Genomic DNA, 7,581 nt, shown 5'->3' with positions numbered 1-7,581 from the left:
GGACTGAACTAAGGTCTGCGTTACCATAAAGGCTCCCTGAAGAGTTTTTATCTTTGCTCTCAATATTAATACCAGACCGGTCCATCCAGCCCAGCCATAGTTAAGTCAGACCTGGCTATGGTTTGCCTTTTCTTGTCTCCTCCTCCATCTGCACATGTACAATTCATTTTTTTTAATCCAGCCTGTTGCAATTTGTCCTCACACATTGGTACAGAGAATCCTGGTGTTTTGAAGGGAGTCGTACGGTTCGAGAAGCTCCTCATTACGAATCTTCTAGTTTATACAGTCTGACAGTTGGGCTTGACTTGCTCTTGAGTTCCCGTGAAGCCCAGAAATGTCCTGCAGACAGGAATGGCAGTATTACATAAACAGCTCTCATGATGACGGCCCCATACACAGCAACGTGACTCTGTTGGCCCCGGAGACGAAGCACCTTTCACACCAAGATGACTGCTTCTCTTACTCTGGAGGCTGTCAGGAGCACGGGGGCAGCAGGCATGCTAATTCATTAAAAGAAGCCCCCCGACTCTTATAAAAGTCCTGCTGGCCTGATTGCTCTGTTGTAAACAGTGCTTTCCCCGCTCTGCAGATGCAGCCATGCTCCACGGCCCTGCAGAGTCTGCACCCTATATGGTCAGCATAGTAAAAACACTCAGGGCTAGAACCCAGAACAAATTATTCACAGGGACCTCTGTTTATGGAAGTGTCACCATCTTGACGTTTCACATTTTTGTGGAGGATCCTGTCTTCTGCTGGAGCCCAGCTGCACAAAATTTCCCCCTCAAAACACAGGAAAGTGATACACTGGCCTCTGCAGCAAGCGCGCATTTAAGGGCTCCGATTAAACGGCACACCTCCATGCCGTGAATCCCTTATGCTCAATGTGTCACATACGGAGGATTAAAGCTGACGTCCGTGAAAATGCCACGTGTTATGCGCCGCCCGCGAGGCCTCCTCAGGCCCGCAGATCTTAATCCCAATCAGTTTGCATCAGCTGTTTGGTTTGCTCCGCATGCACATGTGTTTCCTTTGGTCACCATTTTCCAATAATAATGGGAATTTGCTGGTGTGCTGACACCTCAGCGCTGGTGTAAATCAGACGTGGCTACGATGCAGGGCAGAGCATTATCGCCTTGCCCGGCAGAGGGGAGAGCTACTACACACACAGGCAGTGTTTGGGTTAATCTGCTAATGCGTTATCCATCTTGCTCTCCACCTCTCTCTTATTATGGAGGTCTTGGACGAACGCCCTTGGATCGTTGATCTACTTGAAAATTGTGAATGCTTTCATTATTTTCAGCTGAGTTGTAATATACTAATAATGGATGTTTTTGATAAGATTCGGGAGCGTGAAGTAAATAGCCAATTCTTTGCGACAAACCAAGAGTGCCTTTACATATCCGTGTGTTTTGAATACATTAAAGTTACTCTGCATAGAATGTTTTAGACCTCTTGGTTTCAGCCCATTCATTCTGTGTTCCCGGTTGGATCCTTGGTGTTGGAAGACTCTTTGGTGTAGTGGCATGCGTTGCTTTCTGCCACAGTGTCATGCTTGATACTATCACCAGATGGGGCCGAGGTGAGAAAATCTCAAATTGTACATATAGTGGTTTTGAGAATGAACTGAACAAATGTATATCCACCACTTATCATTTATTATCATTTTCCAACAAGTACTGAGTGATATAAATTCAGGACAAAGTGGATATAGACCCAACAAGGCAATAAGCAGTAACATATACAGTTATATACAGCTGTCTCAGAGCGGACCCCAAAGAGAGCAGTGATTGATATATGGACTGGGAATCTCTCTCACAAGTATTCATTAATGAGGATTAACCCCTGCGATACCCAGAATAATATCTGCCAGAACACAGAAACATAAACATAATTACCCACTAATAACTACTGTATGTAAAATCAGGCTTTGTGTGATAAGTCACTATTTGTCAGCCACGTGATCTAATATTTCAGCACTGAGCTAATAATCTTAGTTATGTCATTAATTATCCAAATTTCATTCACTGGGCAGTGATGTTTTTTTTCATGTTCCACAAGCCACTTCCTCGATATCAAGTCCAAGCAGTAGCGCTGCTGACTGACACTTACCTTTGACGGTAACATTTGAAGCCTAAACCCTTTAGGCTTCAAATTGTCGGCTAAGCCGTTTGAGAAGTTAGTCATAAGGAATAACTGCTAAAAGCTGATGTCTGCCCATGCACCCGAGCTTCCACAGCTTTACTATAACCGGCTACTCTGGTCATGAGAAAGATTTCCATATTTTGGGCCCGGGGCTGATATCTTTTCTCCTGACATCAGCCACATTGCCTGCTTAAACCTTCACCAAAATATTGAATCCCTAATTCTTTCTCCCTCACGGCGTAAACCTAATGTACTGCAGCTCCCTCCTTTAGTAGCAGAAAATGTGCGACCCGTCCTTGCTGCCTGGAGCACTTGAAACCAGCAGAGTGTTTATCTGGTTGGAGATTTTGGGATGACAGCAGACCATCACTGGTTGCGTCCAGTATGAATCACATTCCGTTTGCTTCCATAACCTGCGACTCCCAGCTTTCTCCCAGAAAGCCAGCTTTCTTTCTTTCCTTCTACATTTTCATCCAGTGGCCCTGTCTTGTCAAAGACACAGCCTTGACACACCTTGCTCCTTCCTCCAAACAATGTATTTACTCTACAACCTTGACAGAGGAGCCTTGCTGTATGAAGGCTGCCATATTTCTAGCTGTAAGCCTCTGACTGACTGGGTCTCTTTAATTCCATTTTTGCCTCGCTGCTATTGTGGGCACTGTACTCATCAAGTTTAACTCTCTTGACTCTGTCAGCATCGTCTCCAGCTGTTATTTTGTATAGTTACCATTAACACTGACAGGAATGATTCTAACTCCTACATCCTGTTGGCCAATACCTATTTTCTTTGCTTTCAAGATGATTCATTATTTCTCCTTTACAACACATAACACTGAAAGCAAACTGCAGCAGCACCAATTATGGTTTTTCAAATGTTCCTCTGTTGGTGCTGCTCAGGGCTTAAATGCAAGAGCAAGGATGACACAGTCTTCTATAGCTACTGCCACCTGGATTCTTAATTTATACATGTAGCGTGACCTTGGACTTGACCTCTCTCGCAAATCTGCACATGAAAACCTTTAGTGTTATTTGTACTAAATTCAACTGGAGCAGATTATGTTTAATGTGGTTATTTATTTAATGATTACCTCTATTACCACTGTTGGAGAAAAAAAAAACTCTGTATCCTGCTCTGACATCTGTCTCCACATGCTGCTGTTTAGCAGGAAAACTCTGATGTTACGGCTGACATTAAAGCTACTATGTGTTGAATCGGGAGAATTTTGTAAACTCTCCAATGCGCTGGTATACTGGAATAACTGCCGTTTTACACTGTTTTTATGAAAGCAAGAATAAATATAGAATAGTATACAGTATAGTACAGAAAAGGTGTAGGAAATAGAAAAAGTGGAGATGATTCCATGGCCAAAATGATGAGACTAAAACTAATATCTGATAATCAAACAACTACCAGTATAATGGATGAAATAAAAGGTTAAAAAAAAGTTGATCATTTCGCAGCAGATGAATTAAAATTGCCAATTTGGCCCACATTGCGACCTTTCCTGACAGTGTGGGCCTCAAGACTGACGCACGTATGATGTGTAGCTGGGAATTCAAAGCAGCCCTTTGAGGCAACGCACACTGCAATAAAGGGGACTGTAGCTAGTGCAGCAGTGGGCCCTGTAGTCCATGTCAGCGGGGACATGCACGGTCGTCTTTGATTTGACAGGTTCACTGGTCTCCCATTGGGGTGTCTGTGGTCCTTCATCAGAGCTTCATCGGTGCCCTGCAGGAGCTACATGTACCACTCCTGCTCTTCATCTTGTGCCTTGCTGTTGATTCAGAGACTTCAGTGGTCAGTTACTCACAGATACAAAGTCTCTTTTATGAACAGTATCAAACATCAGCAACTATTCCCCATATTCCCTCTAAACCATATGAACTAGGAACTTTTTTTGTGAATGGTCTCACACGGTTGTCTGTCAGTCATTAAAAGTAAGTGTGCCCTTTAAATTTCTTTATGCAATCCAATTACAGAAGGAAAGTTTTTGATGTGAATACTGTGCATAATTACAGTCGTTTCTGCACTGTAGAGTGGCTGCCCGTAATAACTCACCCCAAGGACTTATGACTTTAAAAAAAAAAATCTTCTGAAAAGAACAGTGATTTTTTTTTTTTTCTTGGGGATGGGGAGGGGCAACAATCCTATTTGTAACAGCTCTATGTTATTTGCATGCCTGCGGGGTACTGAGCTAAGAAAAGAAAAGATGCTATCTGTATGGGGCAGTCGCATTCTGAAATAAATAGCCTTTTAGTTGATATATTTAAATGGAACTTTGATATTCATCAAATAATCAAATATCTGTGACTATTAACAGGATTTACTGTAAAGGCCTCACATTAGGCCAATTTAGTCCAGGTCTGCATTACATTACTGGAGCCTGATTACAGCATCTGATACGCCGTGGTGCCAAGGAAATGTAGTACGTCGTTGAAAAGTGCAGGCTGCGTGCTTATGGTGGGCTCAAAGCAGATAGGGACCTACTCTGCTATAAAACTGCGCGGTTAATGACGCCAGCATAGCTCATGTGGTAGCTAGGCCGCACTTAATCTCCGTTCCCAGGGGGTGAACGAAATCACGTGGGCAATCATTAAAATTCAGGCTCTGTTGTGATCAAAACTGCGGTGTACACACAAAATGTTCCCCCTGCTCTTATAAAGCATATTTAGACCATTAGACTAGCCACAGCAGACAATTAAGTTTTTGGCTGGCTCCAGACATATTTTCCTGAGCCTGGTTTAGAATATTAATCTTTGCATGGAGCGAGAAAGGAGCTTCCTTATCAAACATTTTAAGTTTTATTAGCTGTTGAAAGTGTTGATTCAGTGTAACTCTATGTAGGGAATTAATCCTTTCACACAGTAAATTGTGCAGTTGTTGTTAAGTTTTCTTTGTGTGCTTTGATTTGAATGTGCATACCATGTTGTCCATCTCATCTCAGCCAGATGTTTCCATCATGAGGCTGTTTTAGTAAATGTGTCTTAAAGGGTGTTAAGTAAAGGAAATTACATCAGCTGTCGGACAGACTACTGTCACATGTATCCTCACATTCAGTCCAGTAAACAGGAAATAGTTTCAGAGGGCAACAAATCATTTAAATGAACTCCATGAGCTGCAGAAAACTAAACAAAGGTTCTTTTGTTAATCCACAGCTAACTGGGAAAGATTAATTGTTTGAAAAAATACATTTTCCAAAGAAAACCGCTGTAAAAGCATTTCTGGGAATAAGATTACATATTTGTGGATGCGGTGTCTGTTACCTGTTGAGATCTTTCATGGCTTTGAAGCAGTACATGGCATTTTCCCAGACGGCTTCTTTTCTGGAGGCTGCAGCCTACCTGCTGTCCTTCAGCCACCTATTCTTCCCCACCGAGCAGCAAAAACATCTGTGACCAGGAGAGACTTGGCTGCCTGGTGTAAGCCCAGTGAGCAGACACCAAATCATAGAGAGGAGGGAAAAAAAATATGGTGAAATAAAGAGACACTCACAGATGCTGCATTGCAGATTAATGTTGATAACCTACGCAAGGACGGGAGAAAAAAAATACCCAATGATCCAGATGTGTGGAGGAAGCAACTCCCAAGGGGATACTCCTGGCAGAGGAGTGACGTCTCCTCTAGATGGGATGGAGAGGAATAATTCATCCTCGCATGAATGATGCAGACTGTGCCTGCATTGTGTTTGGGCCAAAAGGTCGCTGTGGATGTCTGGTGATCAGCCTGAGATGACTGTCCCCTCCATCCATCCACTGCCACCTTATCAAAGACGTTGGGGGACAAATTAAAGGATAAACCTAAATATACGAGAGCAGAAACATACAAGGGTTCACTGAATGGCCTGATGAGTATGAATATGATGTGAATCCAATACTACTGCCCAGTCATAGCTTATCAACTACAACTATGCACACCAAGCCTGGCAGCGTTACCGGGTGCCAAAAACCAAATAATCATACAAAGACTCCAGATTTATTGTATTTCAAGGGAAACTACTGCACATTCAAAATCCAGACTGTGGAGTGCCAAAAAACTTTAATACGTTTTCAACATATGTGAATCACAGTGAGGGGTGCTTGAAGGTCTTTGCTGTGATTCATAGTACATGCATTGGTTAACAAGTTGACTGTGATGGGCTCCGACTAAGGACCAGTGTTTCTTATGGAGGCCGCAGGCAAATGTTTTTTGTATCATAAATCATACCAAAGAAAACTTAAGGAGACCTTAAACACAAATAACTTGTGAAATACACAGACGAAGAGTTTGTAAGAGACTGAATGGAGACAGGGGCTTTCTCATGCGATGTCAGCAGAGATGTGCTTGGATCATTACTGGCCGATGCAAAGTCAGTTTTGTGTAATGCTTTATCGACATGGTCAGCGTACAATCAATAATAAGGCTGGTTGCAGATCAGCTTTATACCATTTCACTCTTATGGAAAAACACTATGAAACCATCATGCATTTAGGGGGTTGTCAGAATTTTGATTGTACTTTGTATAAAGGGCTAAATTATTGCAAATGTACAATAATTATGTTACACCTGGCGACAACGAAGCCTGTCGACCTTTGCATTTCTCCACGTCAAAGTGCTACATGGTACATGGGGCTGTAGGCATTTACCATTTGGTGATGTCTTTTAGCACAATATCAAATATGTAGCAATCAAGTGCATATTTAAGACCTCTTTTACAAGATATGTGTTGTTTGTAACCAGTCAGCTGAAAACGACAAAGAGTCCGCTGAATACAGCCTTTTCAACTAACTCATGGAGCTAACAGTCGCTTGATTCATCCTTAAATCTACCAGTCGTTACACCAGGCAAAATCAACGGTCGCCGGCTAGAAAGAAGAAGTCTGCTTTTGTCTACCACTGTGTCAAATCGATGACAACTTGTCTAAAAAATGACTAAGTATCGTCAAAGTGGTAAATCTTCCACCGTTCCTATTAACTGCATAGTGCTGTGCAAGAACAGAAGTTGATAGTGTAGCAAAACTAAGGGGACGGGGGGCTTAGCAAACCTGTCAATTGAACAGATTTTGGAGCACAATGTTAAAAAGCACTCTCCAACATCATTCAGGAGCAGTAAAACTGTTGCAGAGGCTTGCGATGAAGCAACACTTAAGCAACACTTTAATTTGTCACCCATGTGTATCCAGGTCAGGGTTGCAGTGGCAAGAAGAGCAGCTCAGACGTCCACAGTCTCTCTCCTGCAGCTTCCTCCAGCTCTTCCTGAGGCCAGCTGGGCAATGTAGTCCTTCCCCTGAAATCCTGGCTCAACACCAAGGTCTCAATCTCAGTCAGTTGTGCTTGGCACACCTCCAAAAAGAGGAATGGCATGATTCAACACCTCAAATGATCTAATAATTCTTAGTAAGAGTACAGCTGGCAATCACTATTCAACAGCAGAATGAACAGTCAAGAAGGAGCTTGGCTCAG

The sequence above is a fragment of the Xiphias gladius genome, chromosome 6 (assembly GCF_016859285.1).
Source record: "Xiphias gladius isolate SHS-SW01 ecotype Sanya breed wild chromosome 6, ASM1685928v1, whole genome shotgun sequence".
In the NCBI taxonomy this organism is placed as follows: Eukaryota; Metazoa; Chordata; class Actinopteri; order Istiophoriformes; family Xiphiidae; genus Xiphias; species Xiphias gladius.
This window is presented reverse-complemented; position numbering follows the sequence as displayed.